Source organism: Theropithecus gelada, chromosome 19 (assembly GCF_003255815.1).
Source record: "Theropithecus gelada isolate Dixy chromosome 19, Tgel_1.0, whole genome shotgun sequence".
Taxonomy (NCBI): Eukaryota; Metazoa; Chordata; class Mammalia; order Primates; family Cercopithecidae; genus Theropithecus; species Theropithecus gelada.
The window spans coordinates 6523899-6533953 of NC_037687.1; the positions used below are offsets into that span (position 1 = coordinate 6523899).

The 10055-nt window shown below is 49.8% G+C and overlaps 1 pseudogene across 1 annotated transcript; it reads right to left on the bottom strand.

Moving 5' to 3' along the window:
• Nucleotides 1-349: 349 nt before the first annotated feature.
• Nucleotides 350-2897, bottom strand: LOC112613062 (annotated as a pseudogene). Its single transcript, XR_003116910.1, has one exon. The product of XR_003116910.1 is annotated as an LON peptidase N-terminal domain and RING finger protein 1 pseudogene (transcript).
• Nucleotides 2898-10055: the final 7158 nt, after the last annotated feature.

Consider the following 10055-nt stretch of genomic DNA (forward strand, 5'->3'; position numbering starts at 1 on the left):
GAGTATAGTACATAGTGCAACTTCACAATGTAGAGGGTTTTTTTTTTCTTTTTTTTTTTTTTGAGACGGAGTCTTGCTCTGTCGCCCAGGCTGGAGCGCAGTGGCCGGATCTCAGCTCACTGCAAGCTCCGCCTCCCGGGTTTATGCCATTCTCCTTTCTCAGCCTCCCGAGTAGCTGGGACTACAGGCGCCCGCCACCTTGCCCGGCTAGTTTTTTGTATTTTTTAGTAGAGGCGGGGTTTCACCGTGTTAGCCAGGATGGTCTCGATCTCCTGACCTCGTGATCCGCCCGTCTCGGCCTCCCAAAGTGCTGGGATTACAGGCTTGAGCCACCGCGCCCGGCCCACAATGTAGAGGTTTAACACACATTCAGCGCGTGTTTTTCTGTGCAAGTTCTTAGTGGTCTAAATCCTAGTTGAAGGTATTCATTTGCAGAACCACATGATTCAGGAGGTTGAAGGAAAAAGAAAAGTTTCATTACATTTCTGAAACCAGCACTAGATGTGCAAAGGCAGCGGACAATCTGGCCATCGACGCAGCCAGATTAGGGTAATTTTAAAGGGAGATCCAAGCAGTTACTTAGATTGGTCTCTAGAAAAATAGGTCAGTATATGCTGTATCTTTGTCAACCATTCTTTCAAAGACTTCATTGACAAAACCGACAGCTGGTATCGTGGATCTACAGGGAGAACTGCAAGAAGCCACCAACACCATGCGGGTCCATTAGGGATTGCCTGAAGGTTTTCTTCCCTCTCCAGCATTGATCCAAAGTGCTGAAGAATTTGGCTTCGAAATCTGTCTCTTAAATTCTGAAACCAGCTGCAGGCTTGAGAGTAAACCAAATCATGAAGCTCTCTGAGATTCTTACTCTCATCTTCATTCTCAACCTTAACATCTTCCAGATATTCAATGTCAGCAGTGCAATATCCATCTTTCATTCCTCTTTTTAAAACCCTAAACCGCTTTCCTCCAACTGTATCAACAACAGACCTTCCATCAGGTAAGAAATGCACGTTTCTCATTTGCAACATACAACCATAATCTGCAAAACTATTTTGTGTATCACTGACACACAATGCCAAACCGTTTGGTTCCAGTCTGCATACTTCTTCGAATCATCAATCTATATCTCGGCTCAAATACACGGAGAGGGCAAGGCACAGTGGGGTAGGCCATAGTACAAACAGATATTGGAACATTCTTGGTCAAGTGTGAGAGTTCAGCAGTTTCTTCATCATATATTTTTTTTCTCTCAGACAGTTCATCAGGCAGATAATTCACTATTAATTCTTCCAACAGCTGTGTGACACAGTATCTCCTATCTGCTAGATACTCTTTTAAGCTTTCTTTGCAAAGAGGACAATATGGTGCATGTTCTAAACAACGCTCAAGACAATTCTTACAGAATGAACGTCCGCAAGGGGTTGTTACTGGCTCAAAAAACCACCTCACGCAGACAGAACATTCGAAATCCGAGACATCGATTGATTCTTCTGGAATATCACCATAAGCTAAGGAAAACATACAGACTCCATTGGGAGTTTCTCCTTGTTTTTGAAGCTTATTTCTTCCACCTTCATTTACAATCACATCCTGTTCTAAAAGAGACCACTTTCTTTTCAGCAGAACACCTTTTTCTTGAACAGACAGAACAGGTTCTGAGGACACTTTTTTTAAACGGTCCTCTCTGGTAGGCGTTTCTGTTGAATGTATAGACTGTGCTGACTGAGCACGGTTTAAGCTTCCTTTGACGGGCTCTGAAGTGACCTCTGGTATTTCTTCACTCTGCTTTGGGCTAGGTTCACTGGGAGACTGAGACTCTTCCATCACTGAAGGAAAATCAAAAGGTCTGTTTTTAGTACATGGTAATGAACTCCAGGAAGATTCCTTCAGGCCTTCTTTTAAGGTTTCAGGTAATAATAAATCACATAAAATCTTTTGCACTTGCAGCTTTGCAGGTGCAACATCTTCATCAAGGGCTAAGCACTGAAGACAGAGTTGTAAGGCATTACCTAAAAAACCAGCATCATAGAGTACTTTTCCTTTCCTGAAGTAAGCCTCAGACCAATCTGGAAGTTGAAAAAGAACTGCATTTAAATCTTCTATGGCTGCTTTAAACTTTTGGAGACCAGCATATGATTCCGCTCTGTACATTTTTACAATCAAGTCACTGGGCTCTGCTCGTAGCGCCTCGCAGGCGGCGGCCAAGGCCTCCCGGTAGCGCCCCTGGTGCAGCAGCTCCCCGAGTCTGCCAGCCGCCCGGGGCCGCTCGCGCTGGCCCGGGAACCACTTCTCCGCCAGGTGGTTGAGGACGACGCTGGTTCTGAAGTCTGAGGCGGCGATGGCGGCCGCCAGAGGCGGCGGCCGCGGGGCGGTCCCTTCAGCATCAGTGGCACTGGCGGTGGGGGGCGGCAGCCGGTCCGGCAGAGGCGGCAGCGGGCCCGGAGTTCCCTCCGCAGGCAGCGGCGGCAGTAGCTGTGGCCACAAGGCACGGCACCGGCTCGCTCAGGCAGCCCCGGCAGCCCAGGCATCTGAAGACCCCGCAGGCGCCGCCGTCCGCGCCCGCAGCCGGGGCCGCGCTCCAGCTCAGCCGGTGGCGGAGCCGGTAGTTGAACACCAGGCAGTCCCACCAGGGCGCCCAGGCACTCGGGCCTGGCCGGGGCCCCGCGGCGCAGCGCCGCCGCGAACGCCTCCGGCGCGCCCCTCAGGTGGCCGCCCAGCGCCAGCAGCTCCCTCCAGCGGAGCAGCAGGTCCCAGCGCTCCGACTCCGCGGGCGCGCGCTCCAGCCGAAGGCCGCTGCCACCGCCCACTTCCCAGAACCGGCCTCCGCCCTGCGGCGCCGGGGCCACCTCCCGACTCCCTCCCGGGGGACTCCTCGCCACAGCCGGAGAGGACATGGCCCGCGGAGGGCTGAGCTGCCGCCGCCCGCCGCCACGGTCCCGGAGCCTCCCGGGCGCGCGGCTCCGCACGCGGCCCCTACAAAGGTATTTATTATCACTGAACTGAATCCTTAATAATGTAAAAAAAAAAAAAGAGGTAAACCATATATACACATTTTACACATATAATTTAAAATTATATTTATATATAATTTACATACATGGTATATTGATATACCTAAAGCTGGAAAAATGTTAATCTCCCAAGCAGAAACTTACCTTTGTCATAACTACTTTGGCAGTCGAACTTGACTGTGCCCATGTAATTGTTTTGATGGTCTTTATTCATGGCATAACCTGCAATGAAACAGGGACGTTTACATCAATCAAGTATGCTTGATTATGGAGGGGTGCCCTAGGAGCCCCCAGAGGGGATAATCCGTGCTACACACATCGTACTACCTTTCCAAATTCTAATTTTTTTTTTTTTTTTTTTGAGACAGAGTCTTGCTCTGTCACCCAGGCTAGAGTGCAATGGTGCAATCTCAGCTCGTTGCAACCTCCGCCTCCCGGGTTCAAGAGATTCTCCTGCTTCAGTCTCCCAAGTAGCTGGGATTATAGGCGTCCACCACCACGCCCGGCTAATTTTTTTTTTTTAATCTTTGCTAGAGATGGGGTTTCGCCGTGTTGGCCAGGCTGGTCTCGAACTCCTGACCTCAAGTGATCCACCCGCTTCGGTCTCCCAAAGTGCTGGGATTACAGGCGTGAGCCACCGTGCCTGGCCTCTAAATTCTAGATCTCCAAATCTGGCTTCTAGGGTTTGGGATCAGGGAGTGCGGATTTGTGGATTTGTCCGAGGGCGTGGGGTGGGAACAAAGACTGCATGTTTACAAGAGGTCAGATGTCAGGAAGCAGAGGTACGCCCACACCACTGAGGTAGGTGCGCCCCTCTCGGGGAGATTTCTGTTCAGGGGATCCCCATTCTGAGGTTTCCTAGCAGGGGATACTTTTCAAGTCGACTTTCCTGACCGTCGCATCTTGTCCGTGGTGCATCTCAACTTTATCTTGCGGCCCGCAATCTCTGGCGTGGTCTGCACAGGAAACCCCCTGTGCCCAAGATCCGGATGGAGATGAGGGCCTTAGTTGGGCTCGTCGCGGTATCTCAGCGGGGTGAGACACCTCGGTGGGGAAAGCAGAGTGGAAAACCCAGCACCATCCACCAGCAACTCTTGTGAATATGTGTGTGTTGGGGTTATGTGGCCAGGAAGGAGTGGAGATGGATAGTGTGGTCTGCAGAGGATGCATTTTGGAGCTGACAGAGCTGAGTTTGAGCCCCGGTTCTGCCAGTGCTGGCTAGGCTGTGCACCCCCGGGCAAGGGTCTTCACCTCTCTGGGCTGGTGTCTTCAATTATAAAACTGGAAAATAATTCTCATAGGCTCTTGGGAGATTTATTTATTTGTTTATTTATTCAAAGACGAATTCTTGCTCTTATCTCCCAGACTGGAGTGCAGTGGCACGATCTCAGGTCACTGCAACCTCTGCCTACCAGGTTCAAGTGATTCTCTTGCCTCAGCCTCCCAAATAGCTGAGATTACAGGCGCCTGCCACCATGGCTGGCTAATTTTTGTATTTTTAGTAGAGATGGGTTTTCGCCATGTTTGCCAGGCTGGTCTTGAACTCGTGACCTCAGGTGATCCGCCCACCTCGGCCTCCCAAAGTGCTGGGACTACAGGTGTGAGCCACCGCATCCGGTGCTCTTGGGAGTTTTAAATGAGCTAACAGTTTCAATTGTACAGTGGCTGACATCGGATTTCATATGTGAAATCTGTTATTATTATTATTATTTGAAACAGGGTCTTGTGCTGTTGCTCAGGCTGGAGTGCGGTGGTGCGATCTTGGCTCACTGCAACCTCCGCCTCCTGGGTTCAAACGATTCTCCTGCCTCACTCTTCCAGGTAGCTGGGATTACAGGTGTGAGCCACCACACCTGGCTAATTTTTGTATTTTTAGCAGTGACAAGGTTTCACCCTGTTGGCCAGGCTCATCTCGATCTCCTGACCTCAGGTGACCTGCCTGTCTTGGCCTCCCAAAGTGTTGGGATTACAGGCGTGTCACCCAGGCTGGAGTGCAGTGACTGGATCTCGGCTCACTGCAAGCTCCACTTCCGGGTTCACACCATTCTCCTGCCTCAGCCTCTGGAGTAGCTGGGACTACAGGCACCCGCCACCACACCCGGCTAATTTTTTGTATTTTTAGTAGAGACGGGGTTTCACCGTGTTAGTCAGGATGGTCTAGATTGCCTGACCTCGTGATCTGCCCATCTTGGCCTTCCAAAGTGCTGGGATTACAGGCGTGAACCACTGCACCTGGCCAATGCCTGACCTGTTCTTTTGTTTTCTAATTTTGAGATGGAGTCTCGCTCTGTTGCCCAGGCTGTAGCACAGTGGTGTGATCTTGGCTCACTGCAACCTCTGTCTCCCAGGTTGAAGCAATTCTCCTGCCTCGGCCTCCTGAGTAGCTGGGATTACAGGTGTGAGCCACTGTGCCTGGCCAAGAACCGCCTTCTTCTACCAGACAGAAGCCAAGGTGCACAGACTGAGGGGAAGATTATGGGCTAGATTTGAGCCTTCACTCACATCTTTAGTCCAGGGACTAAATATATGTGTGTGTGTGTATATATATATATAAAAATATGATTGGGTGTGGTGGCTCATGCCTGCAATCCCAGCACTTTGGGAGGCCGAGGCAGGAGGATCACTTGAGCGCAGGAGTTCAGGACTGGCCTGTGCTACATAGGGAGACCCTGTCTCTGCAAAAAATTAACTGGGTGCAATGGTGTGCACCTGTAGTCACAGCTACTTGGGAGGCTGAGGCGGGAGGATCGCTTGAGGCCAGGAGTTCGAGGCTGCAGTGAGCCATGATTGCACTACTGCACTCCAGTCTGGGTGACAGAACCAGACTCTGTCTCTCTTTCTCTCTCTCTCTCATCAGATATATATATCAGAGGCCAGGAAGAGGGGAGAGGGGGATGAGGAAAAAATAGGAATATAAATGTATTTATTATCACTGAACTGAATCCTTAATAATGTAAAAAAAATGGTAAACCATATATACACATTTTACACATATAATTTAAAATTATATTTATTTATTTTTTATTTTATTTTATTTTATTTTTTTTTGAGACGGAGTCTCGCTCTGTCGCCCAGGCTGGAGTGCAGTGGCCGGATCTCGGCTCACTGCAAGCTCCGCCTCCTGGGTTCACGCCATTCTCCTGCCTCAGCCTCCCCGAGTAGCTGGGACTACAGGCGCCCGCCACCTCGCCCGGCTAGTTTTTTGTATTTTTTAGTAGAGATGGGGTTTCACCGTGTTAGCCAGGATGGTCTCGATCTCCTGACCTCGTGATCCACCCGTCTCGGCCTCCCAAAGTGCTGGGATTACAGGCTTGAGCCACCGCGCCCGGCCTAAAATTATATTTATATATAATTTACATACATGGTATATTGATATACCTAAAGCTGGAAAAATGTTAATCTCCCAAGCAGAAACTTGCCTTTGTCATAACTACTTTGGCAGTTTAACTTGACTGTGCCTATGTAATTGTTTTGATGGTCTTTATTCATTGCATAATCTGCAATGAAACAGGTATGTTTACATCAATCAAGTATGCTTGATTATGGAGGGGTGTCCTAGGAGCCCCCAGAGGGGGTAATCCATGCTACAAACATCATACTACCTTTCTAAATTCTAATTTTTTTTTTTTTTTTTTGAGACAGAGTCTTGCTCTGTCACCCAGGCTGGAGTGCAATGGTGCAATCTCAGCTCGTTGCAACCTCCACCTCCTGGGTTCAAGAGATTCTCCTGCTTCAGTCTCCCAAGTAGCTGGGATTATAGGTGTCCACCACCACGCCCGGCTAATTTTTTTTTTTTTTAATCTTTGCTAGAGATGGGGTTTCGCCGTGTTGGCCAGGCTGGTCTCGAACTCCTGACCTCAAGTGATCCACCCGCTTCGGTCTCCCAAAGTGCTGGGATTACAGGCGTGAGCCACCGTGCCTGGCCTCTAAATTCTAGATCTCCAAATCTGGCTTCTAGGGTTTGGGATCAGGGAGTGCGGATTTGTCCGAGGGCGTGGGGTGGGAACAAAGACCGCATGTTTACAAGAGGTCAGATGTCGGGAAGCAGAGGTACGCCCACACCACTGAGGTGGGTGCACCCCTCTCGGGGGGATTTCTGTTCAGGGGATCCCCATTCTGAGGTTTCCCAGCAGGGGATACTTTTCAAGTCGACTTTCCTGACCGTCGCATCTTGTCCGTGGTGCATCTCAGCTTTGTCTGGCGGCCCGCAATCTCTGGCGTGGTCTGCACAGGAAACCCCCTGTGCCCAAGATCCGGATGGAGATGAGGGCCTTAGTTGGGCTCGTCGCGGTATCTCAGGGGGGTGAGACACCTCGGTGGGGAAAGCAGAGTGGAAAACCCTCTGAGAATTCTCGCTCTTATCTCCCAGGCTGGAGTACAGTGGCGCTAATCTCAGGTCACTGCAACCTCAGCCTCCTGGGTTCAAGCGATTCTCTTGCCTCAGCCTCCCGAGTAGCTGGGATTACAGGCGCCCGCCACCACGGCCGGCTAATTTTTGTATTTTTTGATAGAGATGGTGTTTCACCATGTTTGCCAGGCTGGTCTCGAACTCCTGACCTCAGGTGATCCGCCCGCATTGGCCTCCCAAAGTGCTGGGATCACAGGCGTGAGCCACCGTGCCCGGTGCTCTCGGGAGTTTTAAATGAGCTAACAGTTTCAATTGTACAGTGGCTGACATCGGATTTCATATGTGAAATCTGTTATTATTATTAACATCATCATTATTATTATTATTTGAAACAGGGTCTTGTGCTGTTGCTCAGGTTGGAGTGTGGTGGTGCGATCTTGGCTGACTGCAACCTCCACCTCCTGGCTTCAAGCGATTCTCCTGCCTCACTCTCCCAGGTAGCTGGGATTACAGGTGTGAGCCACCACACCTGGCTAATTTTTGTAATTTTAGCAGTGACAAGGTTTCACCCTGTTGGCCAGGCTGATCTCGAACTCCTGACCTCAGGTGACCTGCCTGTCTTGCCCAGGCTGTAGCACGGTGGCGTGATCTTGGCTCACTGCAACCTCCACCTCCTGGTTGAAGGAATTCTCCTGCCTCAGCCTCCTAAGTAGCTGGGATTACAGGCGCCTGCCACCACACCCGGCTAATTTTTGTATTTTTAGTAGAGATGGGATTTCACCATGTTCGCCAGGCTGGTCTTGAACTCCTGACCTCAAGTGATCCACCCGCCGTGGCCTCCCAAAGTACTGGGATGACAGGCGTGAGTCACTGAGCCCGCCTCAAACTGTATTTTTCCTCTGCTGTGACACCAAAACCACTACCACCACTACCACCAGAGTCATCAATACAGAAGACGACTACGGTGACCAAATGTGTGGGTTTTTTTTTTCCCCCCCACACACCCAGCAGCTAACACCAGCTGGGTGTCTTCCAATTCAATTGCAACATCATCTACCTGGAGATGGTGTCGGATTGCACAGACTGGGGGCTCAGTCCCCAAGAGTGACCCCCACGTCCCCCAGACACCAGTTGCCAGTCTGGGCTTCTGAAAGGTTTTCTTTGTTTGTTTGTTTAGATGGAGTGTTGCTCTGTCACCAGGCTGGAGAGCAGTGGCACAATCTCGGCTCACTGCAAACTCTGCCTCCCAGATTCAAGCAATTCTCCTGCCTCAGTCTCCCACGTAGCTGGGACTACAGGCGCCTGCCACCATGCCCGGCTAATTTTTGTGTTTTTAGTAGAGATGGGGTTTCACCATGTTGGCCAGGATGGTCTTGATCTGTTGACCTTGTGATCCTCCCGCCTTGGCCTCCCAAAGTGCTGGGATTGCAGGCGTGAGCCACCACGCCCGGCCTGGAGCTTTTGATCGATTGGCTTCAGGTTGGGGTTCCCACGATCCCTTGTTTTGAGTTTGATCAATTGGCTGGAGCGGCTTACGGAACTCAGGGAAATACTTATGTTCACTGGTTTATTATAAATGATGTTCCTAGGGATATAGATGAAGAGATGCATAGGGTGAGGTATGGGGGAAGTGGGATGGATCTTTCATGCCCTCCCTGGATGTACCACCCTCTGGGATCCTCCCGTATTCAGTTAACTGGAAGGTCTCTGAACCCAGTCTTTTGGGGTTTCCATGGAGACTTCATTACATAGGCATGATTGATTAAACCATTGGCCATTGGGGATCAACTTGACCTTCAGCCCCTCTCTCCTCCCCCTGAAGACTGAGGGCTGGGACTGAAAGTCCTCACCCTCTAATCCTGCCTTGGTCCTTTCTGGTGACCAGCCCCACCTTGAACCCATCAGACAAACGATACACAAAAGACAGCATTTTGGAGATCCCAAGGATTTTAGTAGTTCTGCGCCAGGAACCGTGGACGAAAGCCTGTACATATAATAATGCCACAAGCAGGGTAGACGGTGGAGGCATTTATGGACTTGGGGAACCTGATCACAGGTCACTTTGAGTTGTGCGGGATTTCTAGATGTCTTTGAGGGACTTTGACCTGGATGGCCAAGGGGGAGTGTTGAATCCATTCTGTAGCTATGCAAGCTGTTTGCCTGGAATGCACATTTGAGAGTTGTTGCTATATTTTATATAATGGAAGTTTTGGGGGCAGGATGAATCTCTTACACGGACAAAGGTGTAGAAGAGAGGAGGGTCTAAGCTCAACTGCCAAGAAACTCTGATATATAACAGAAAGTGTGTGTGTGTATATATATATGTGTGTGTGTGTGTGTATATATATATATATATATGAGATGGGGTTTCACCATGTGCCAAGAAACTCAGATATATAACAGAAAGCCTATATATGTATACGTATATGAGATTGGGTTTCACTGTGTGTGTGTGTATATATACGTATACATATATACGTGTGTGCATATATATATATGCAGTGTCTGTAAATCAGGTGTTCAGCATATTTGGAGGTTTGGAGGAGTGACCAGACAGGAAAGAAAAAAATTAAGTTTCGAGAAATGTGTTTCAAGAAGGAAGTGGTGGTCAGTGGTGTCTGATTCAACTTCTGAGAGTCTGTTAAGATGAGAAGCTGAGGCAGGAAGGAGGTAGGCACCATGTCCGGCCATGA